Below are 24,063 nucleotides of genomic sequence, written 5' to 3' on the forward strand. Positions count from 1 at the left end.
TATGCCTTCTCGCTCAGCTGGACATGGGGGAACACAACATCCCCGATGTGGTTGCTGCATGCTGTGTGCTGCACAACCTAGTGGAGAGAAAAGAGGCGGCCTTCCTCCCAGCATGGGGGACACGAGCTGCTGTGGAGGGGAGGCACTTTGAGCAGCCCCGGACAGCTGCCATCTGGCAAGCCCTCCAGCTGGGATTGCGCATTCAGGAAGCCCTGAGGGAGTGATTCTCCCAAGGAGCCCAATGAGTTTCCCCAGGGCCTTCCAAATGTGGGATTGCCCCATGCCTCCAGTGCCTTCCCCCCCCCCGTCCAAAGCCCCTCCCAGCCCCACATTCACACTGAGAACAGAGACAGGCTGACACAGACCGGGCCGGGTCTGGTTACAGCTGACGGCGTCCGCTCTGAGTGAATTGCTCAAACTAGGGGCTCCTTACAGTCCCCAGACTGGTGACCTTCCCAAACAGGCCACAAACCAGTCCCAAAAATAAATTGTTTGTTAACAAAGTAAAGTGCTTCCCTTACTGACTCTCACAGGTAGGAAGGGGGATGTCAAGCTGGAAGGGAGGGGGGAGGCTCAGGGCTGAGGGTGCCACCTGGATGACGAGCCCCTGCCACCCTCGCTGCGGAGGCCTGCTTGGAGATGGCTGCGCGTGCGGGCTGGGGCTGGGCAGGAGGTGCGGCTGTACCTGAGTCTGGGATGGCAGCGGGTGAAGGAGCGTCGGAGGGTGAGGGGAGGGGTGGGGGAGCTGGTGGGGGGGGGGAGGGCAGGCTGAGCAGGAGGAGCGGGAACAGACACAGGACCGGGGAAGGCTATGGCCTCCCGGATAGCAGTGCAAATAGCAGTGCGCTGTGTTGAGGAAATCTCGCTCCCCTGGGGTACAGAGTCCCCAGAAGGGTCCGAGGCTGGAGGTCAAAGCAGTGAGGCAGGAGAGAAATCCAAAAGGAAAATTTTATTATGCATGCAGGCTGACAGCTACTAGAGTGAGAGCAGCAGCAGCCCTGAGAGAGAGTTTCCGGGATCCTTTATACAGTGTGTTCAGACAGTTTAGTTGTTGATTGTTTTCTTTAACATATCAAAGTCTCAGCAGAAGTACTCTAAGACATTTCTGTTCACACCAGCTGTGCTAGAAGTAAGTTTTACAGTACAAAGGCACATGAGAACCTGAGGGAGGAGTCTACAAGGCAAACTGTGACAAAGATAAGAGTTTACACGACAATTTGTGACAGACTAGGAGTCTCCATGAAGTTAAGATAGGCATTGTAAGGGTCTTGATTAGAGTTAAGATGATTTCTCTCTGTTACAGGGAGAGAGGCCTGGAAAACTTTTAACCCTTACAGTAGTTTTCTGTTAGAGAGTTTTGATTTCCTGCACAGTCCCTCCTTAGACACAATTGGAGTTTTTCTCCCACAGCTGCTGCACAAACTCGTCCAGCAAGCGACTGCACCTCTCTGTCTCTGCCTGCATCCTCTGATTACAGGTCTCCTGCATCCCTTGCAGGGCCGAGATGTGCTGGCGCACCAGGTCCAAATACGTGCGCCAGTGCCGATGGGTTCCCTGCAGCCGTCTGGGAGGTGGGAGAGGTGTGGCCCCCCCACCCTCCTGGACAGCTGGGCTGGATGTGGAGGACAAGAGGGAAAAGTCATCAGTCATGCATGCTCACACTTTCCGAGAGACAGCATGCCCTCCTCAGCAGTCAGTGCCTGTCCTCTAGGATCAGCAGATGCTCATGTAGTCTCAGCAAGGAGTGGTATGCCCTGAGCAGCAGCCACAGCCTCCCTGAAGCCCAGACAGTGTGCAGGCCACCATCCTGCCCCCCTCCCCATGGCCAAGCAGCACAGACAAGTGCCAGGCTACAGTTGGGGTTCCCACAGGTTGCTAAGAAGCCTGAAGCTGTGTGGCAATTCCCAGGGTCCCAAACCCCTGCCTGTACCTGGCATCAGTGTCTGTAGGAGCAGGTGGTTCCTCGCAGCCATGCGGGTGCAGGGGTAAGACATCCCTCCCTGAGGTCAGACGTCCCTCCCTGAGGTCAGCCATGTGTGTGTCCCCCTCCCTCCAGGATGTGATCAGCATGACATGTCACAGTACTGCATCATCCACTTTGCTCCCGCCTCCCCTGCCCTGTGTGTGATGGACCCTCACAGCACTCACCTGATGTTCCCTCCCCGGTGCCCAAAGTTGTCTGGGCAGGAACAATAGAGATGAAAGGTCTGGCAGGAGTGTCCACCAGGGCTTCTACCCGGAGGCCTTTATTTTCGACAAAAAATCTTCCCCGCATCCACACTTCCCTTTTTTTGACAGATCTCTGTCAAAAATAGTGTTATTCCTCGTAAAACGTAAAATGAGATTTACCGCTGTCAACAAAACCGCCGCATTCTGTTGATTTACTGTCGACAGAACGCGGCGGCTGTCTAGACGCAGGTACAGATTTTTCGAACAATCCCTGTAGTCTAGACACACCCCGAGTGTCAGAGTTGCTCCATTACAGAATTGTGCATGCATTGCCAAAAGTGGCCATCGAGTGTCACTGTTGCTCTGTTGCAGCATTTTTACGCTAGGCAGTTAGGAGTTATGAAATAACAGGCTAATGACTCCTGTTTGTGATGAGGAATAACCCTCATGTAGAAATTGTTATTTTGAAATGTCTTCAGTATATATGCTCAGCTGTTCTTATTTAGAAATAACTACTCCCCAGAGTCATTCAAAGTAATTACTTCCCAGTGCTTCCTGAGACTCTAAATCAATGTAGTACGTCAACATTAGGGGAGCCTGACTCAGACTAATTTCAAGGCTTCCCTGTAGTTTGGATGTTCTATTTCAAAGTAGGTAGCTTATTCTGACATAAGTGTGCAGTGTAGACATTGTTCAAAATAATTTTAAAAGATTCAAGGTATAACTGCCTAACTAAGTACTGAAGGAAAACTGCAAATTTCCATTTGCTCTTAGTCTGCATTGCGCTAGCTGGCTTCCAGCCCTAGTGATGGGCTCAAGGCTTTAGTCTCTGCCACAAGTCAGCCATTCTTTCATGAATCCAATGCCACTGAGAACTGAAAAGAGAATGAGAGGAGACTTGTAAACTCGACCACCACTAGTGGTCAAAACACAGACATAAACATGTGCATCACCTAACTGCTGGTCACTGGAGACCCCTTCTTTATTCCTCTCCAGCCTATCCAGGTCCTAAAATGCTCATAATTTATAAGAAACTATGACCATCTCCACTTCACCACACCCTCAGTCCACTATACCCACACCCTACCCAGAATACTCTGGTCCTCTGAGCGACGTGATGATTGAGCAAGCAACTGGAGAACAATGTGATGATGTCCAGTGATTACACGGACAGATGCTCTGTAGTTTGTCGTCCCTCCCTCCACATCGCTGTATTTGAAGGGCAGCGACCCACGTGCAGCTACTTACGGAGAGGAAAGGACAATCCCAGACAATTACCAGCCACAGGCAGAGCTCTGCCTTCCCCAGGATCCGTCCCATGGAAATCACAAGCATCTCTCTACTCGCAAGGAGGCACCTCGCTGCACAGACACTGGCTGAAGATAATTTCACAAAACATACACCAGCTCCTACACCGTCACGAGAGAGCTCCTCAGCTCCACTGTCAATAGGAACAACAGGTGACTCAGACTCACTTCAGGCAGATGCCCCTCATCTAGCTGGATCTCCAGAGTGGCTCCGATTGCCTACAGCAGGCCTCTGCAAGAACAGCAAATAACCCATGGAAGAAGTATCACTGCCAAAAATGCTACAGCTGCATGAGACCGTCCAGTACCTGCCTCTCTCTCCAACCCTTTCTACAACATGGCTGTTCCGCTACAAGACACAGACTGAACACCAATGGGTCAGTTGGCTGTAGCTCCCCACTGACATCAGGATTATGCCAAGAGACACACTCATCTTCCATGCGCTTGAGTCCAAGCCAGTAAGAATGCAAACACACCTCACATGCCGCTTCCTCTCTTTTTTCTGTTGTGTTGGCTAACACGGATTCATATGCTCTTGTGTTGCCCAAACGTCCAGTTTTGTGAGACCCCTTTTTAACTCATTCCTACCAGCTTTGGATTAGGGATGTTAAAGACGAGTCTATCCCCATAAGCAAATGCTTATGGGATAGTTGTCTGTTGACTAGTCAGCTAGTCGATTCCCCACACCTTGCTGCCTCTCTGAGATTGAAGTACTCCTTCCCCCCTGCCCCAGCTTTCTAAGTGGCAGCACTGCATGGCTGAGCTGGGGATCAGCTCTGCGGCAGCTGCCCCTTTGAAAAGCCACCTCCACACGTTTAAAGGGGCAGCCATGGACCCCGGGGTCAGCTGAGAACTCCCCAGCTGATCCCCAGCTCTGCATAGCATTTCCCCAGCTGGCCCCAGGTTCCACACGGCATGACCTGGGGCTCCTCATGGCATGCAGCACGGCATGGAGCCTGGGATCAGTGGGGGACTCAGAGTCCCCAGCTGAACCCAAGCCCCACTACTTTGAAATGCACAAGAGTCCCTGCTGGGCTCTTGTACTTTTCAAAGGAGGAATGGGGAAGTGCCTATCAACTTTGATTTAGTCACTATTTATCCCTTTAGTCTCTCCTTTTTCAAGAACATTTGTGAGACGTTTAATAGCAGTGGTCCAAATGCAGATCCCAAAAGCATAACACTCATTCCTACTCTCCCCGTCATAGCCACCAGGCTGCTGGTCAGTCCTCGTGGTTAAGGGGTTATCCTAGCCAGATATTTGGTCAGCCAATAACAATGCAGGTAGGGATTTCAAACTGGGAACAAAGCAATTTTTAACTTTTTCCTCCTCTGTCTGAGGCAGAGTGGGTTCTTCCAGGTAACAGGGAGCTGCGAGGTTGTCTCGCTCTCTCTAAGAAAAGTCTTTTCACAATATGTAAGTAGGGCAAAGTTTAATTAATCTATCAGGTTTTTAATTGTTTTATGGTTTAGGAATTTCAAATTGATGTTAAAAGTGGTTTTTTTTCCTCTTTGAAGCTTTCTAACCCACAGAATTGTCTCTGGCTACATCTAGACTGGCATGATTTTCCAGAAATGGTTTTAACGGAAAAGTTTTCCGTTAAAAGCATTTTCGGAAAAGCGCGTCTAGATTGGCACGGACGCTTTTTCGCAAAAGCGTTTTTTGCGGAAAAGCATCCATGCCAATCTAGACGTGCTTTTCCGCAAAAAAGCCCTGATCGCCATTTTCGCGATCGGGGCTTTTTGCGGAAAACAAAGCTGAGCTGTCTATACTGGCCCTTTTGCGCAAAAGTTTTGCGCAAAAGGACTTTTGCCCAAATGGGAGCAGCATAGTTTTCCGCAAGAACACTGACAATCTTACATGAGATCGTCAGTGCTTTTCCGGAAAAGCAAGCGGCCAGTGTAGACAGCTGGCAAGTTATTCCGGAAAAGCGGCTGATTTTCCGGAATAAGTGGCCAGTATAGACACAGCCTCTGAGTATACAAATTGGTGGCCCTTGCCATCTAGCTACCTTAACTATACTTGCAATGGTAGTATTGTTTTGATAATAAACCTATAGCAGGTTAATTAGAAAAGAAAACAAACTTTTTATTTTGGTGTCCTAGTTTTATCTGTAAGCACTCTGTCTGACTGGCTGGGAGTCAGCTAACACAGACTGCAGCTTGTTTTTCTCTTTTCTTTTTCAAGCTCTGAGGGGAAAAAGAGCTTGAGGTACCCCTGAGGTTTTAGGGAGGAGGTTTTCCAAGTGATCTCATCCCTAGTTTTCTTGGACTACTTGGGTGATGGCAGTGGATATTCCCTAAAATTTGGGTTTTAGGATTTTGGGGGGAAGTTTTTGTACCAAAGCCTGGAGAGATCAGGTTTTGGGGTACTTTTGCAGGCCCCTGCTCCTGCATTTGTTGTGCCACAGTGGGTTACCCCCCCCCCCCATCTTTTACGGGGAGTACCCAGCAATGTTTTTATGAGGATCTAACAATACTTCAACTGCTTGAATGTCCGTCCATTTGTTATAAAGAACGAGAGGGGCGGGGTGATTTAAGCATAATAAAGTCCATGCCCCAAAGGCAAAGCCGCATCAGCTCAAACTCTGTTGCATTTAAGAACTGCCTCTGGAGTTAGGACATGGGCTTTAAGCACACCTCATGTATGAAATCCAGGGTTTCAAACTCAGGAGGGGGGCTACTGCCCTCCTACCCCATTTCTCTACCCAATTCTACACCCATAGGACCAAGGGCACCTACCCCCCTCAAACAATGGTGCCCTTGGCCTTATGGGTGGAGAAAGGGCAGGGTTAGGAGTGCACATTGCCATGGGCTGGGGGTGTTAAAAGGAAGAGAAAGGAGGGGTTGAGGGATCCACTGGATGGACGGGTGGACTGGAAGGATCAAGAGCGTGTTGGGCTGGGGGCCGTTAGGGAGGAAGAGGAGGGCGGGTGAGGGGGTCCTTATGTGTTGAAAGATGAATGGGGAGAAGGTAGGGTGAGGGTTGAGGTGAGCTGGGAGGTGGCTGTGACGGACCGGGCCAGGTCTTGGCACAGCTGAGGGCGTCCGCTCAGGGCGAATTGCTCAAAACTCGGGGCTCCTTACAGCCCCAGACTGGAAGCCTTTCCCAAATAGGCCATAAACCGGTCACACTGAGTGCTTTAGCTGCCAATCTGGCCAGCCAGAAGCCTCACGAGCAAAACCCCTCAGACACCCCAGCTCTCCCTGTACCACAATTAGCCCCGGGCCTGCACACAGGTGAGGGGGTTGTAGAACCCAATCTCACCTTCCCCGAACGGGTCTTTCTGGTCCCAAAGAACCAGCCACAAATCCCCGGTCACTTTACACTCTGGATCTTACCCACAAGATCACGCTGGGCCAATCCTTTAGAATCTGAAATCTAAAGGTTTATTAATAGAAGAAAGAAAAGCATGAGAGTAAGGTTGTTAAGGCAAATACATTACATGCACCAGTCACCGAGTTCTCGATGCAGGCTCTCAGCAGAGATGTTATAACTGCTATCTTAAAGGTCTCTGGTGTTCATCCTATGTCAGGATGGGTCAGCAATCCTCCTCGGCTCTCTGTTCCTTGCAAGGCTGCATCTAGGATCAGTAGCAGAATTGAAGACAAGATGGAGTCCGCCTCATGGCACTTGTATATCTCCCCGGTACCTTCCAAGTGGAGCAGGTCACATGGTCGAATGACTTAGCTCTGTTTCATATGTCAGCAGCCATTTTGCCCTGGCTGGGTTGCATGTTCCCAGACACAGTCCTCAGGTGTGTATTGGGCACCTTGAGAGCCATTATCCCTGGACCAGTGCTAATTAGCATACTCATTCAACGGACAATCCTCCTTTACAACAGGCAGTGCAGGCCAATATCAGCACAGACTCCATATTCATAACTCCACACACAGATATCATACAAGTACATGAGTAGCATATACAGAATCAGTAGAACATGACTTTCATTTGACATCTCGCATGGCCCCCTTTGTATAGACTTTGGGGCAAACACCTCCCCCCAATTGGTGCAGCAGTGATCTGGCTGCTCCCCTTAAAATCCACTAACGTGACACCCAGACAAAAGACCACAGCCTCTGCTTTCCTCTTCCTTTGAGGCCACTCCCTACCACCCACTGCTCGGACTTAAGGACAAAAGCAATTGTGTAACTGTTTAACTTCAAAAATATCTCACCAAATGTAGTGATTGGGCAACAAAATAGCAAATGAAAATTGATGTGGATAAGTATAAAGTAACGCACATTGGAAAAAATAACCCCAACTATACATACCATATGATGAGGGCTAATTTAGCTACAACTAATCAGGAAAGATATCTTGGAGTTATCGTGGATAGTTCTCTGAAAATGCAGTATGCAGTCAAAAAAGCAAATAGGATGCTAGTAATTATTAAAAAAGGGATAGAAAATAAGATGAAGACTATCTTAATGCCCCTATATAAAACTTCTGTACAAAGTGTTCAAGATGTGGGCGTACTATATGTGGTCTCCTCACCTCAAAAAAGATACTGTACTTTGGCATTAGAAAAGGTTCAGAAAAGGGCAACTAAAATGAAGTATAAAACTATGGTACGCCATATCTTCAGTACTGTGTACAGATGTGGTCTCCTCACCTCAAAAAAGATATTTTGGCTTTGGAAAGGGTTCAGAAAAGGGCAACTACAATGATTAGGGGTTTGGAACAGGTCGCATATGAAGAGAGGCTAAAGAGACTAGGACTTTTCAGCTTAGAAAAGAGGAGACTGAGGGGGATATGACAGAGGTCTATAAAATCATGAGTGGTGTGGAGAAGGTGAATATAGAAAAGTTCGTTACTTGTTCCCATAATATAAGAACTAGAGGACCCCAAATGAAATGAATGGGTAGCAGGCTTAAAACTAATAAGCGAAAGTAGTTCTTCTCACAGCACATAGTCAACCTGTGGAATTCCTTGCCAGAGGATGCTGTGAAGGCTAGGACTATAACAGAGTTTTAAAAAAAAACTAGATAAATTCATGGAGGTTACGTCCATAAAAGGCTATTAGCCTGGGGGAAGGAAGAAATGGTGCCCCTGGCCTCTCTTTGTCAAAGGCTGGAGATGGATAGCAGGAGACAAATTGCTTGATCATTGTCTTCGGTCCACCCCCTCTGGGGCATCTGGCACTGGCCACTGTTGGCAGACAGGCTACTGGGCTAGATGGCCTTTTGGTCTGACCCAGTATAGCCATTCTTATGTTCTTATCAGTATCAGAAGTGCACCGATGGATACGGAGCACGTAGCTCCGCGGGATCTGGTGCTTCAGGGGCGATGACTTAAAAGCCAGCTCCCCACGTGCACAGGCTCTCACCTCCCCCCAGCCCTTGCTGACTCTGTATTAGAGACAGCAAGGGGGAGGGAAGCGTGTGTAGTTGTCAGGATTAACCGATAAGCCCAGGCTTATCAGTTAATCGTATACACGACTATACGCTAACGTCCCATTCACCGACTGTCACTGTTAGCATTTCTGTAACGGACTAAGTGCGCTGCCGGGAGCAGGTACGCCTTGAGAGGCCTCCAAGCTTACCCAGTACATGGAGAGACCTTTTCTCAAAGGCCCAGCTTCTGATGGGTTTGGTCCTCCTTCTGGGATGCCACCGGATGTGCTGGGATTTCACTGAGACTACTTGCTCCACTAGCCTTGCCTGCCTCTCCCTGTTTTGCTGACTTAGGCTCTCTGGCCTCTGGGAGCCCGCGCAGGTTGGGACGCACCAAGTGTAGAAAAACAGAGTCTGCAAACAGCTCTCTACGGTAAGGCTTAGCTAGAAAATCGTCCAGCACTCAATTGCAGTTCCCCTCCGGAAAGTACACCCAAAATAATATTATCTGACGAGGGAGAGAAATCACTACAATGTAAGCTCATACGTTTGCCCATCCCCTCAATGAGGAGTAACATACGCACAACTTCTCCCGCTCCCCTCCTGCTGTTAGAAATTACACAAACTACATTTGTTTTATTAAAATCTAGCTTTTGCAGTTGAGAGATTGCTGTTGTTTATCAAAACAAAATAAAGCACGCATACCGTGTATTGGTGTAGGCATGGATGGAGTAAGGGCAGCGTTAGGAGTGCAGGTTGCCATGGAATGTGGGTGTAGAAAGGAAGAGAAGGGAGGTGGGACCCAATGGATGGGAGTATGGATTGGAAGGGTCTGGAGTGTGGGATGGCATGGGATGGGGGCTTGTTGAGGAGGAAGAGGAGAGTGGTTGAGGGAGTCCTTACCTGCGGAAGGAGGGCTGGGGGGAAGGTAGTGATGGGGGTCACATGGCAGGTGGGATGGGACTGTGGGTTGGGAAGGGAAGAAACAGGGCTGAAGGGTCCTATAGATGGGGGAAAGGTAGGGATAGGGATAGAGTGTGGGATGGGGAGTGTTCTAGGGAGGAAAAAGAGGGGCTGATGGAAACATGAATGGAGGGATGCTCTGAGGGTGCAGGTTGCTCTGAGTGTGTGGAGAGAAGAAGGGAAACTGACGGACACCAGGAATACGGGGTATGGGATAGGGAAGAGCACTGGTGGGGGTGCACGTTGTGTGAGGGGGAAGTTGAAATGTACTGACGGAGTGGAACCTCCGTTCGGACTCGCTGTCTAAGCGAACATGACATCCCTTCCTAGACCCGAGTGGGCCATAAGCCGAGAGATTTCCAGACCCGACACTTATCTCCCTGTCAGCGATGGCTGCTCCGCTCCCAGCCGGACGGTTCTCGCCTCGCTTCGACCAAGCTCCCGAGCTCGCTGTTCTCGTTTCCGTTCCATCCCCAGACGGGAGGACACCAGAAGGGTGGACTTCTTATCGCTCGCTACCGAACAGAGCAGAGGGGAAAAAACAAACAAACAACTTAACTTTTCAGTCCGCAAGGACGCAGCATCGCTTCTCCTCCCACCATCGGCCACCCCCTCCCGCTGCCACTCCAGGAACGTGGAGAGAACGGAGGCCTTGAATCTCTATCCACGCTCTGCTGAACCGCCTACCCCCCCTTCACCAGGCTCCGTGCCCCAGCAGGAAGCTCTCTGCCTCAGAAGAAACATACTGCCAGGACGCTTGAAGATTTCAAAGCACGCACCTCTTACTCACACAGAGCCATGGGAAGGCCGAACGCTGAGGACCCTTCACGTGTTCCGAGAATCACGTCCAGGCAGCTCAAGTCCATCTCGGACGCTATCTTCTCAGCCCACGGCCACGCACTGATTCCTCTGCAAGGGTGGCCGAAAAAGCCCAGCGTGAGCTCTCACTCACTAAGGTCTGTGGCTGTGGGAATACTATCCTTTAGCCCTTTCCCCCCGTCTCGCCTATGTATCGGGCCCTCTACAAGAACACTGAGTCAGTCAGCCATGACGCACCACCGCTCTCCCTTGCGCGACTGGCGTACCTGCAGAATTCCCGTTGGCTCCTGAGCCCTTGAAGATGCTCACCTGGAATGCCTGCAAGTGTGCTGTACAAGGACACGGCAGAAGCAGAGCAAGGACAAAGACACAGACAGAAACAGACAGACAGAACGTATTGGCCAATAGGAGAGAGCCACAAGAGAGAAACACATAAGAGGCAGTCAGAAACCTTACCACCTTGCGTCTTCCTCCTCGAGCCAAGCGTCTGCTGAGAAGGACACCGTGTTCCAGAGAAACCAGCACCCCTGACAAACGGGAGCCCTGTTTCTCCCACTACCAAGGAAGCACCTCGGGAACCTCCGCTGGGACTCGCTGTCTAAGCAAACGTGACTTCCCTTCCTAGACCCGAGTGGGCCGTAAGCCAAGAGATTTCCAGACCCGACACTTATCTCCCGGTAAGCGATGGCTGCTCCGCTCCCAGCCGGACGGTTCTCGCCTCGCTTCGACCAAGCTCCCGAGCTCCCTGTTCTCGTTTCCGTTCCATCCCCAGATGGGAGGACACCGGGAGGGTTGACTTCTTATCGCTCGCTACCGAACACAGCAGAGGGGAAAAAACAAACAAACAACTTAGCGTTTCAGTCCGCAAGGACGCGGCATCGCTTCTCCTCCCACCATCGCACCGCAGTCTCCCACCGTCGGCCACCACCTCCCGTTGCCACTACAGGAACGGGGAGTGAAAGGAGGCTTTGAATCTCTATCCACGCTCTCTTGAACCGCCTACCGCCCCTTCACCAATCCCCAAGCCACCAGGCTCCGTGCCCCAGCAGAAAGCTCTCTGCCTCAGAAGAAACATACTGCCAGGACGCTTGAAGATTTCAAAGCACGCACCTCTTACTCACACAGAGCCATGGGAAGGCCGACCGCTGATGATCCTTCCCGTGTTCCGAGAATCACGTCCAGGCAGCTCAAGTCCATCTCGGACGAATTCTTCTCCGCCCACAGCCACGCACTGATTCCTCTGCAAGGGTGGCCGAAAAAGCCCAGCGTGAGCTCTCACTCACTAAGGTCTGTGGCTGTGGGAATTCTATCCTTTAGCCCTTTCCCACCGTCTCGCCTATGTATCGGGCCCTCTACAAGAACACTGAGTCAGTCAGCCATGACGCACCACCGCTCTCCCTTGCGCGACTGGCGTACCTGCAGAATTCCCGTTGGCTCCTGAGCCCTTAACCCTTGGAGATGCTCACCTGGAATGCCTGCAAGTGTGCTGTACAAGGACACGGCAGAAGCAGAGCAAGGACAAAGACACAGACAGAAACAGACAGACAGAATGTATTGGCCAATACGAGAGAGCAACAAGAAAGAAACAGATAAGAGGCAGTCAGAAACCTTACCACCTTGCGTCTTCCTCCTCGAGCCAAGCGTCTGCTGAGAAGGACACCGTGTTCCAGAGAAACCAGCACCCCTGACAAACGGAAGTCCTGTTTCTCCCACTACCAAGGAAGCACCTCGGGAACCTCCGCTCGGACTCGCTGTCTAAGCAAACGTGACTTCCCTTCCTAGACCCGAGTGGGCCGTAAGCCAAGAGATTTCCAGACCCGACACTTATCTCCCGGTAAGCGATGGCTGCTCCGCTCCCAGCCGGACGGTTCTCGCCTCGCTTCGACCAAGCTCCCGAGCTCGCTGTTCTCGTTTCCGTTCCATCCCCAGACGGGAGGACACCGGGAGGGTTGACTTCTTATCGCTCGCTACCGAACACAGCAGAGGGGAAAAAACAAACAAACAACTTAGCGTTTCAGTCCGCAAGGACGCGGCATCGCTTCTCCTCCCACCATCGCACCGCAGCGTCCCACCGTCGGCCACCCCCTCCCGCTGCCACTACAGGAACGGGGAGTGAAAGGAGGCTTTGAATCTCTATCCACGCTCTCTTGAACCGCCTACTGCCCCTTCACCAATCCCCAAGCCACCAGGCTCCGTGCCCCAGCAGAAAGCTCTCTGCCTCAGAAGAAACATACTGCCAGGACGCTTGAAGATTTCAAAGCACGCACCTCTTACTCACACAGAGCCATGGGAAGGCCGAACGCTGAGCACCCTTCCCGTGTTCCGAGAATCACGTCCAGGCAGCTCAAGTCCATCTCGGACGATTTCTTCTCCGCCCACGGCCACGCACTGATTCCTCTGCAAGGGTGGCCGAAAAAGCCCAGCGTTAGCTCTCACTCACTAAGGTCTGTGGCTGTGGGAATTCTATCCTTTAGCCCTTTCCCACCGTCTCGCCTATGTATCGGGCCCTCTACAAGAACACTGAGTCAGTCAGCCATGACGCATCACCGCTCTCCCTTGCGCGACTGGCGTACCTGCAGAATTCCCATTGGCTCCTGAGCCCTTAACCCTTGGAGATGCTCACCTGGAATGCCTGCAAGTGTGCTGTACAAGGACACGGCAGAAGCAGAGCAAGGACAAAGACACAGACAGAAACAGACAGACAGAACGTATTGGCCAATACGAGAGAGCAACAAGAGAGAAACACATAAGAGGCAGTCAGAAACCTTACCACCTTGCGTCTTCCTCCTCGAGCCAAGCGTCTGCTGAGAAGGACACCGTGTTTCAGAGAAACCAGCACCCCTGACAAACGGAAGCCCTGTTTCTCCCACTACCAAGTAAGCACCTCGGGAACCTCCGCTCGGACTCGCTGTCTAAGCAAACGTGACTTCCCTTCCTAGACCCAAGTGGGCCGTAAGCCAAGAGATTTCCAGACCCGACACTTATCTCCCGGTACGCGATGGCTGCTCCTCTCCCAGCCGGACGGTTCTCGCCTCGCTTCGACCAAGCTCCCGAGCTCCCTGTTCTCGTTTCCGTTCCATCCCCAGACGGGAGGACACCGGGAGGGTTGACTTCTTATCGCTCGCTACCGAACACAGCAGAGGGGAAAAAACAAACAAACAAACAAGTTAGCGTTTCAGTCCGCAGGGACGCGGCATCGCTTCTCCTCCCACCATCGTACCGCAGTCTCCCACCATCGGCCACCACCTCCCGTTGCCACTACAGGAACGGGGAGTGAAAGGAGGCTTTGAATCTCTATCCACGCTCTCTTGAACCGCCTACCGCCCCTTCACCAATCCCCAAGCCACCAGGCTCCGTGCCCCAGCAGAAAGCTCTCTGCCTCAGAAGAAACATACTGCCAGGACGCTTGAAGATTTCAAAGCACGCACCTCTTACTCACACAGAGCCATGGGAAGGCCGAACGCTGAGGACCCTTCCCGTGTTCCGAGAATCACGTCCAGGCAGCTCAAGTCCATCTCGGACGCTATCTTCTCCGCCCACGACCACGCACTGATTCCTCTGCAAGGGTGGCCGAAAAAGCCCAGCGTTAGCTCTCACTCACTAAGGTCTGTGGCTGTGGGAATTCTATCCTTTAGCCCTTTCCCACCGTCTCGCCTATGTATCGGGCCCTCTACAAGAACACTGAGTCAGTCAGCCATGATGCATCACCGCTCTCCCTTGCGCGACTGGCGTACCTGCAGAATTCCCGTTGGCTCCTGAGCCCTTAACCCTTGGAGATGCTCACCTGGAATGCCTGCAAGTGTGCTGTACAAGGACACGGCAGAAGCAGAGCAAGGACAAAGACACAGACAGAAACAGACAGACAGAACGTATTGGCCAATACGAGAGAGCAACAAGAGAGAAACAGATAAGAGGCAGTCAGAAACCTTACCACCTTGCGTCTTCCTCCTCGAGCCAAGCGTCTGCTGAGAAGGACACCGTGTTTCAGAGAAACCAGCACCCCTGACAAACGGAAGCCCTGTTTCTCCCACTACCAAGGAAGCACCTCGGGAACCTCCGCTCGGACTCGCTGTCTAAGCAAACGTGACTTCCCTTCCTAGACCCGAGTGGGCCGTAAGCCAAGAGATTTCCAGACCCGACACTTATCTCCCGGTAAGCGATGGCTGCTCCGCTCCCAGCCGGACGGTTCTCGCCTCGCTTCGACCAAGCTCCCGAGCTCCCTGTTCTCGTTTCCGTTCCATCCCCAGACGGGAGGACACCGGGAGGGTTGACTTCTTATCGCTCGCTACCGAACACAGCAGAGGGGAAAAAACAAACAAACAACTTAGCGTTTCAGTCCGCAAGGACGCGGCATCGCTTCTCCTCCCACCATCGCACCGCAGTCTCCCACCATCGGCCACCACCTCCCGTTGCCACTACAGGAACGGGGAGTGAAAGGAGGCTTTGAATCTCTATCCACGCTCTCTTGAACCGCCTACCGCCCCTTCACCAATCCCCAAGCCACCAGGCTCCGTGCCCCAGCAGAAAGCTCTCTGCCTCAGAAGAAACATACTGCCAGGACGCTTGAAGATTTCAAAGCACGCACCTCTTACTCACACAGAGCCATGGGAAGGCCGATCGCTGATGATCCTTCCCGTGTTCCGAGAATCACGTCCAGGCAGCTCAAGTCCATCTCGGACGATTTCTTCTCTGCCCACGGCCACGCACTGATTCCTCTGCAAGGGTGGCCGAAAAAGCCCAGCGTGAGCTCTCACTCACTAAGGTCTGTGGCTGTGGGAATACTATCCTTTAGCCCTTTCCCCCCGTCTCGCCTATGTTTCGGGCCCTCTACAAGAACACTGAGTCAGTCAGCCATGACGCACCACCGCTCTCCCTTGCGCGACTGGCGTACCTGCAGAATTCCCGTTGGCTCCTGAGCCCTTAACCCTTGAAGATGCTCACCTGGAATGCCTGCAAGTGTGCTGTACAAGGACACGGCAGAAGCAGAGCAAGGACAAAGACACAGACAGAAACAGACAGACAGAACGTATTGGCCAATACGAGAGAGCCACAAGAGAGAAACACATAAGAGGCAGTCAGAAACCTTACCACCTTGCGTCTTCCTCCTCGAGCTAAGCGTCTGCTGAGAAGGACACCGTGTTCCAGAGAAACCAGCACCCCTGACAAACGGGAGCCCTGTTTCTCCCACTACCAAGGAAGCACCTCGGGAACCTCCGCTCGGACTCGCTGTCTAAGCAAACGTGACTTCCCTTCCTAGACCCGAGTGGGCCGTAAGCCAAGAGATTTCCAGACCCGACACTTATCTCCCGGTAAGCGATGGCTGCTCCGCTCCCAGCCGGACGGTTCTCACCTCGCTTCGACCAAGCTCCCGAGCTCGCTGTTCTCGTTTCCGTTCCATCCCCAGACGGGAGGACACCGGGAGGGTTGACTTCTTATCGCTCGCTACCGAACACAGCAGAGGGGAAAAAACAAACAACTTAGCGTTTCAGTCCGCAAGGACGCGGCATCGCTTCTCCTCCCACCATCGCACCGCACCCTCCCACCGTCGGCCACCCCCTCCCGCTGCCACTACAGGAACGGGGAGTGAAAGGAGGCTTTGAATCTCTATCCACGCTCTCTTGAACCGCCTACCGCCCCTTCACCAATCCCCAAGCCACCAGGCTCCGTGCCCCAGCAGAAAGCTCTCTGCCTCAGAAGAAACATACTGCCAGGACGCTTGAAGATTTCAAAGCACGCACCTCTTACTCACACAGAGCCATGGGAAGGCCGAACGCTGAGGACCCTTCCCGTGTTCCGAGAATCACGTCCAGGCAGCTCAAGTCCATCTCGGACGATTTCTTCTCCGCCCACGGCCACGCACTGATTCCTCTGCAAGGGTGGCCGAAAAAGCCCAGCGTTAGCTCTCACTCACTAAGGTCTGTGGCTGTGGGAATTCTATCCTTTAGCCCTTTCTCCCCCTCTCGCCTATGTATCGGGTCCTCTACAAGAACACTGAGTCAGTCAGCCATGACGCATTACCGCTCTCCCTTGCGCGACTGGCGTACCTGCAGAATTCCCGTTGGCTCCTGAGCCCTTAACCCTTGGAGATGCTCACCTGGAATGCCTGCAAGTGTGCTGTACAAGGACACGGCAGAAGCAGAGCAAGGACAAAGACACAGACAGAAACAGACAGACAGAACGTATTGGCCAATACGAGAGAGCCACAAGAGAGAAACACATAAGAGGCAGTCAGAAACCTTACCACCTTGCGTCTTCCTCCTCGAGCCAAGCGTCTGCTGAGAAGGACACCGTGTTTCAGAGAAACCAGCACCCCTGACAAACGGAAGCCCTGTTTCTCCCACTACCAAGGAAGCACCTCGGGAACCTCCGCTGGGACTCGCTGTCTAAGCAAACGTGACTTCCCTTCCTAGACCCGAGTGGGCCGTAAGCCAAGAGATTTCCACACCCGACACTTATCTCCCGGTAAGCGATGGCTGCTCCGCTCCCAGCCGGACGGTTCTCGCCTCGCTTCGACCAAGCTCCCGAGCTCCCTGTTCTCGTTTCCGTTCCATCCCCAGATGGGAGGACACCGGGAGGGTTGACTTCTTATCGCTCGCTACCGAACACAGCAGAGGGGAAAAAACAAACAAACAACTTAGCGTTTCAGTCCGCAAGGACGCGGCATCGCTTCTCCTCCCACCATCGCACCGCAGTCTCCCACCGTCGGCCACCACCTCCCGTTGCCACTACAGGAACGGGGAGTGAAAGGAGGCTTTGAATCTCTATCCACGCTCTCTTGAACCGCCTACCGCCCCTTCACCAATCCCCAAGCCACCAGGCTCCGTGCCCCAGCAGAAAGCTCTCTGCCTCAGAAGAAACATACTGCCAGGACGCTTGAAGATTTCAAAGCACGCACCTCTTACTCACACAGAGCCATGGGAAGGCCGATCGCTGATGATCCTTCCCGTGTTCCGAGAATCACGTCCAGGCAGCTCAAGTCCATCTCGGACGAATTCTTCTCCGCCCACAGCCACGCACTGATTCCTCTGCAAGGGTGGCCGAAAAAGCCCAGCGTGAGCTCTCACTCACTAAGGTCTGTGGCTGTGGGAATTCTATCCTTTAGCCCTTTCCCACCGTCTCGCCTATGTATCGGGCCCTCTACAAGAACACTGAGTCAGTCAGCCATGACGCACCACCGCTCTCCCTTGCGCGACTGGCGTACCTGCAGAATTCCCGTTGGCTCCTGAGCCCTTAACCCTTGGAGATGCTCACCTGGAATGCCTGCAAGTGTGCTGTACAAGGACACGGCAGAAGCAGAGCAAGGACAAAGACACAGACAGAAACAGACAGACAGAATGTATTGGCCAATACGAGAGAGCAACAAGAAAGAAACAGATAAGAGGCAGTCAGAAACCTTACCACCTTGCGTCTTCCTCCTCGAGCCAAGCGTCTGCTGAGAAGGACACCGTGTTCCAGAGAAACCAGCACCCCTGACAAACGGAAGTCCTGTTTCTCCCACTACCAAGGAAGCACCTCGGGAACCTCCGCTCGGACTCGCTGTCTAAGCAAACGTGACTTCCCTTCCTAGACCCGAGTGGGCCGTAAGCCAAGAGATTTCCAGACCCGACACTTATCTCCCGGTAAGCGATGGCTGCTCCGCTCCCAGCCGGACGGTTCTCGCCTCGCTTCGACCAAGCTCCCGAGCTCGCTGTTCTCGTTTCCGTTCCATCCCCAGACGGGAGGACACCGGGAGGGTTGACTTCTTATCGCTCGCTACCGAACACAGCAGAGGGGAAAAAACAAACAAACAACTTAGCGTTTCAGTCCGCAAGGACGCGGCATCGCTTCTCCTCCCACCATCGCACCGCAGCGTCCCACCGTCGGCCACCCCCTCCCGCTGCCACTACAGGAACGGGGAGTGAAAGGAGGCTTTGAATCTCTATCCACGCTCTCTTGAACCGCCTACTGCCCCTTCACCAATCCCCAAGCCACCAGGCTCCGTGCCCCAGCAGAAAGCTCTCTGCCTCAGAAGAAACATACTGCCAGGACGCTTGAAGATTTCAAAGCACGCACCTCTTACTCACACAGAGCCATGGGAAGGCCGAACGCTGAGCACCCTTCCCGTGTTCCGAGAATCACGTCCAGGCAGCTCAAGTCCATCTCGGACGATTTCTTCTCCGCCCACGGCCACGCACTGATTCCTCTGCAAGGGTGGCCGAAAAAGCCCAGCGTTAGCTCTCACTCACTAAGGTCTGTGGCTGTGGGAATTCTATCCTTTAGCCCTTTCCCACCGTCTCGCCTATGTATCGGGCCCTCTACAAGAACACTGAGTCAGTCAGCCATGACGCATCACCGCTCTCCCTTGCGCGACTGGCGTACCTGCAGAATTCCCATTGGCTCCTGAGCCCTTAACCCTTGGAGATGCTCACCTGGAATGCCTGCAAGTGTGCTGTACAAGGACACGGCAGAAGCAGAGCAAGGACAAAGACACAGACAGAAACAGACAGACAGAACGTATTGGCCAATACGAGAGAGCAACAAGAGAGAAACACATAAGAGGCAGTCAGAAACCTTACCACCTTGCGTCTTCCTCCTCGAGCCAAGCGTCTGCTGAGAAGGACACCGTGTTTCAGAGAAACCAGCACCCCTGACAAACGGAAGCCCTGTTTCTCCCACTACCAAGTAAGCACCTCGGGAACCTCCGCTCGGACTCGCTGTCTAAGCAAACGTGACTTCCCTTCCTAGACCCAAGTGGGCCGTAAGCCAAGAGATTTCCAGACCCGACACTTATCTCCCGGTACGCGATGGCTGCTCCTCTCCCAGCCGGACGGTTCTCGCCTCGCTTCGACCAAGCTCCCGAGCTCCCTGTTCTCGTTTCCGTTCCATCCCCAGACGGGAGGACACCGGGAGGGTTGACTTCTTATCGCTCGCTACCGAACACAGCAGAGGGGAAAAAACAAACAAACAAACAAGTTAGCGTTTCAGTCCGCAGGGACGCGGCATCGCTTCTCCTCCCACCATCGTACCGCAGTCTCCCACCATCGGCCACCACCTCCCGTTGCCACTACAGGAACGGGGAGTGAAAGGAGGCTTTGAATCTCTATCCACGCTCTCTTGAACCGCCTACCGCCCCTTCACCAATCCCCAAGCCACCAGGCTCCGTGCCCCAGCAGAAAGCTCTCTGCCTCAGAAGAAACATACTGCCAGGACGCTTGAAGATTTCAAAGCACGCACCTCTTACTCACACAGAGCCATGGGAAGGCCGAACGCTGAGGACCCTTCCCGTGTTCCGAGAATCACGTCCAGGCAGCTCAAGTCCATCTCGGACGCTATCTTCTCCGCCCACGACCACGCACTGATTCCTCTGCAAGGGTGGCCGAAAAAGCCCAGCGTTAGCTCTCACTCACTAAGGTCTGTGGCTGTGGGAATTCTATCCTTTAGCCCTTTCCCACCGTCTCGCCTATGTATCGGGCCCTCTACAAGAACACTGAGTCAGTCAGCCATGATGCATCACCGCTCTCCCTTGCGCGACTGGCGTACCTGCAGAATTCCCGTTGGCTCCTGAGCCCTTAACCCTTGGAGATGCTCACCTGGAATGCCTGCAAGTGTGCTGTACAAGGACACGGCAGAAGCAGAGCAAGGACAAAGACACAGACAGAAACAGACAGACAGAACGTATTGGCCAATACGAGAGAGCAACAAGAGAGAAACAGATAAGAGGCAGTCAGAAACCTTACCACCTTGCGTCTTCCTCCTCGAGCCAAGCGTCTGCTGAGAAGGACACCGTGTTTCAGAGAAACCAGCACCCCTGACAAACGGAAGCCCTGTTTCTCCCACTACCAAGGAAGCACCTCGGGAACCTCCGCTCGGACTCGCTGTCTAAGCAAACGTGACTTCCCTTCCTAGACCCGAGTGGGCCGTAAGCCAAGAGATTTCCAGACCCGACACTTATCTCCCGGTAAGCGATGGCTGCTCCGCTCCCAGCCGGACGGTTCTCGCCTCGCTTCGACCAAGCTCCCGAGCTCCCTGTTCTCGTTTCCGTTCCATCCCCAGACGGGAGGACACCGGGAGGGTTGACTTCTTATCGCTCGCTACCGAACACAGCAGAGGGGAAAAAACAAACAAACAACTTAGCGTTTCAGTCCGCAAGGACGCGGCATCGCTTCTCCTCCCACCATCGCACCGCAGTCTCCCACCATCGGCCACCACCTCCCGTTGCCACTACAGGAACGGGGAGTGAAAGGAGGCTTTGAATCTCTATCCACGCTCTCTTGAACCGCCTACCGCCCCTTCACCAATCCCCAAGCCACCAGGCTCCGTGCCCCAGCAGAAAGCTCTCTGCCTCAGAAGAAACATACTGCCAGGACGCTTGAAGATTTCAAAGCACGCACCTCTTACTCACACAGAGCCATGGGAAGGCCGATCGCTGATGATCCTTCCCGTGTTCCGAGAATCACGTCCAGGCAGCTCAAGTCCATCTCGGACGATTTCTTCTCTGCCCACGGCCACGCACTGATTCCTCTGCAAGGGTGGCCGAAAAAGCCCAGCGTGAGCTCTCACTCACTAAGGTCTGTGGCTGTGGGAATAGTATCCTTTAGCCCTTTCCCCCCGTCTCGCCTATGTTTCGGGCCCTCTACAAGAACACTGAGTCAGTCAGCCATGACGCACCACCGCTCTCCCTTGCGCGACTGGCGTACCTGCAGAATTCCCGTTGGCTCCTGAGCCCTTAACCCTTGAAGATGCTCACCTGGAATGCCTGCAAGTGTGCTGTACAAGGACACGGCAGAAGCAGAGCAAGGACAAAGACACAGACAGAAACAGACAGACAGAACGTATTGGCCAATACGAGAGAGCCACAAGAGAGAAACACATAAGAGGCAGTCAGAAACCTTACCACCTTGCGTCTTCCTCCTCGAGCTAAGCGTCTGCTGAGAAGGACACCGTGTTCCAGAGAAACCAGCACCCCTGACAAACGGGAGCCCTGTTTCTCCCACTACCAAGGAAGCACCTCGGGAACCTCCGCTCGGACTCGCTGTCTAAGCAAACGTGACTTCCCTTCCTAGACCCGAGTGGGCCGTAAGCCAAGAGATTTCCAGACCCGACACTTATCTCCCGGTAAGCGATGGCTGCTCCGCTCCCAGCCGGACGGTTCTCACCTCGCTTCGACCAAGCTCCCGAGCTCGCTGTTCTCGTTTCCGTTCCATCCCCAGACGGGAGGACACCGGGAGGGTTGACTTCTTATCGCTCGCTACCGAACACAGCAGAGGGGAAAAAACAAACAACTTAGCGTTTCAGTCCGCAAGGACGCGGCATCGCTTCTCCTCCCACCATCGCACCGCACCCTCCCACCGTCGGCCACCCCCTCCCGCTGCCACTACAGGAACGGGGAGTGAAAGGAGGCTTTGAATCTCTATCCACGCTCTCTTGAACCGCCTACCGCCCCTTCACCAATCCCCAAGCCACCAGGCTCCGTGCCCCAGCAGAAAGCTCTCTGCCTCAGAAGAAACATACTGCCAGGACGCTTGAAGATTTCAAAGCACGCACCTCTTACTCACACAGAGCCATGGGAAGGCCGAACGCTGAGGACCCTTCCCGTGTTCCGAGAATCACGTCCAGGCAGCTCAAGTCCATCTCGGACGATTTCTTCTCCGCCCACGGCCACGCACTGATTCCTCTGCAAGGGTGGCCGAAAAAGCCCAGCGTTAGCTCTCACTCACTAAGGTCTGTGGCTGTGGGAATTCTATCCTTTAGCCCTTTCTCCCCCTCTCGCCTATGTATCGGGTCCTCTACAAGAACACTGAGTCAGTCAGCCATGACGCATTACCGCTCTCCCTTGCGCGACTGGCGTACCTGCAGAATTCCCGTTGGCTCCTGAGCCCTTAACCCTTGGAGATGCTCACCTGGAATGCCTGCAAGTGTGCTGTACAAGGACACGGCAGAAGCAGAGCAAGGACAAAGACACAGACAGAAACAGACAGACAGAACGTATTGGCCAATACGAGAGAGCAACAAGAGAGAAACACATAAGAGGCAGTCAGAAACCTTACCACCTTGCGTCTTCCTCCTCGAGCCAAGCGTCTGCTGAGAAGGACACCGTGTTTCAGAGAAACCAGCACCCCTGACAAACGGAAGCCCTGTTTCTCCCACTACCAAGGAAGCACCTCGGGAACCTCCGCTGGGACTCGCTGTCTAAGCAAACGTGACTTCCCTTCCTAGACCCGAGTGGGCCGTAAGCCAAGAGATTTCCACACCCGACACTTATCTCCCGGTAAGCGATGGCTGCTCCGCTCCCAGCCGGACGGTTCTCGCCTCGCTTCGACCAAGCTCCCGAGCTCCCTGTTCTCGTTTCCGTTCCATCCCCAGATGGGAGGACACCGGGAGGGTTGACTTCTTATCGCTCGCTACCGAACACAGCAGAGGGGAAAAAACAAACAAACAACTTAGCGTTTCAGTCCGCAAGGACGCGGCATCGCTTCTCCTCCCACCATCGCACCGCAGTCTCCCACCGTCGGCCACCACCTCCCGTTGCCACTACAGGAACGGGGAGTGAAAGGAGGCTTTGAATCTCTATCCACACTCTCTTGAACCGCCTACCGCCCCTTCACCAATCCCCAAGCCACCAGGCTCCGTGCCCCAGCAGAAAGCTCTCTGCCTCAGAAGAAACATACTGCCAGGACGCTTGAAGATTTCAAAGCACGCACCTCTTACTCACACAGAGCCATGGGAAGGCCGATCACTGATGATCCTTCCCGTGTTCCGAGAATCACGTCCAGGCAGCTCAAGTCCATCTCGGACGATTTCTTCTCTGCCCACAGCCACGCACTGATTCCTCTGCAAGGGTGGCCGAAAAAGCCCAGCGTGAGCTCTCACTCACTAAGGTCTGTGGCTGTGGGAATACTATCCTTTAGCCCTTTCCCCCCGTCTCGCCTATGTATCGGGCCCTCTACAAGAACACTGAGTCAGTCAGCCATGACGCACCACCGCTCTCCCTTGCGCGACTGGCGTACCTGCAGAATTCCCGTTGGCTCCTGAGCCCTTAACCCTTGAAGATGCTCACCTGGAATGCCTGCAAGTGTGCTGTACAAGGACACGGCAGAAGCAGAGCAAGGACAAAGACACAGACAGAAACAGACAGACAGAACGTATTGGCCAATACGAGAGAGCCACAAGAGAGAAACACATAAGAGGCAGTCAGAAACCTTACCACCTTGCGTCTTCCTCCTCGAGCCAAGCGTCTGCTGAGAAGGACACCGTGTTCCAGAGAAACCAGCACCCCTGACAAACGGGAGCCCTGTTTCTCCCACTACCAAGGAAGCACCTCGGGAACCTCCGCTCGGACTCGCTGTCTAAGCAAACGTGACTTCCCTTCCTAGACCCGAGTGGGCCGTAAGCCAAGAGATTTCCAGACCCGACACTTATCTCCCGGTAAGCGATGGCTGCTCCGCTCCCAGCCGGACGGTTCTCGCCTCGCTTCGACCAAGCTCCCGAGCTC

At 53.4% G+C, this 24,063-nt stretch overlaps 1 long non-coding RNA gene across 1 annotated transcript; it reads right to left on the reverse strand.

Moving 5' to 3' along the window:
• Positions 1–966: 966 nt before the first annotated feature.
• Positions 967–23,023, reverse strand: LOC142824212 (uncharacterized). The gene is made up of 18 exons (XR_012899154.1): positions 22,116–23,023; positions 21,728–21,819; positions 19,806–19,935; positions 18,645–19,501; positions 17,488–18,344; positions 16,331–17,187; positions 15,943–16,034; positions 14,021–14,150; positions 12,860–13,716; positions 11,703–12,559; positions 11,253–11,402; positions 10,553–10,682; positions 9,020–10,288; positions 6,920–7,057; positions 3,645–3,708; positions 3,448–3,545; positions 2,149–3,044; positions 967–1,612 (listed from the first exon to the last, which is right to left on the reverse strand). It is a non-coding gene; the product is annotated as an uncharacterized LOC142824212 (long non-coding RNA).
• Between the last annotated feature and the right edge of the window lie 1,040 nt (positions 23,024–24,063).

The sequence above is a fragment of the Pelodiscus sinensis genome, unplaced genomic scaffold (genome assembly GCF_049634645.1).
Source record: "Pelodiscus sinensis isolate JC-2024 unplaced genomic scaffold, ASM4963464v1 ctg223, whole genome shotgun sequence".
In the NCBI taxonomy this organism is placed as follows: Eukaryota; Metazoa; Chordata; order Testudines; family Trionychidae; genus Pelodiscus; species Pelodiscus sinensis.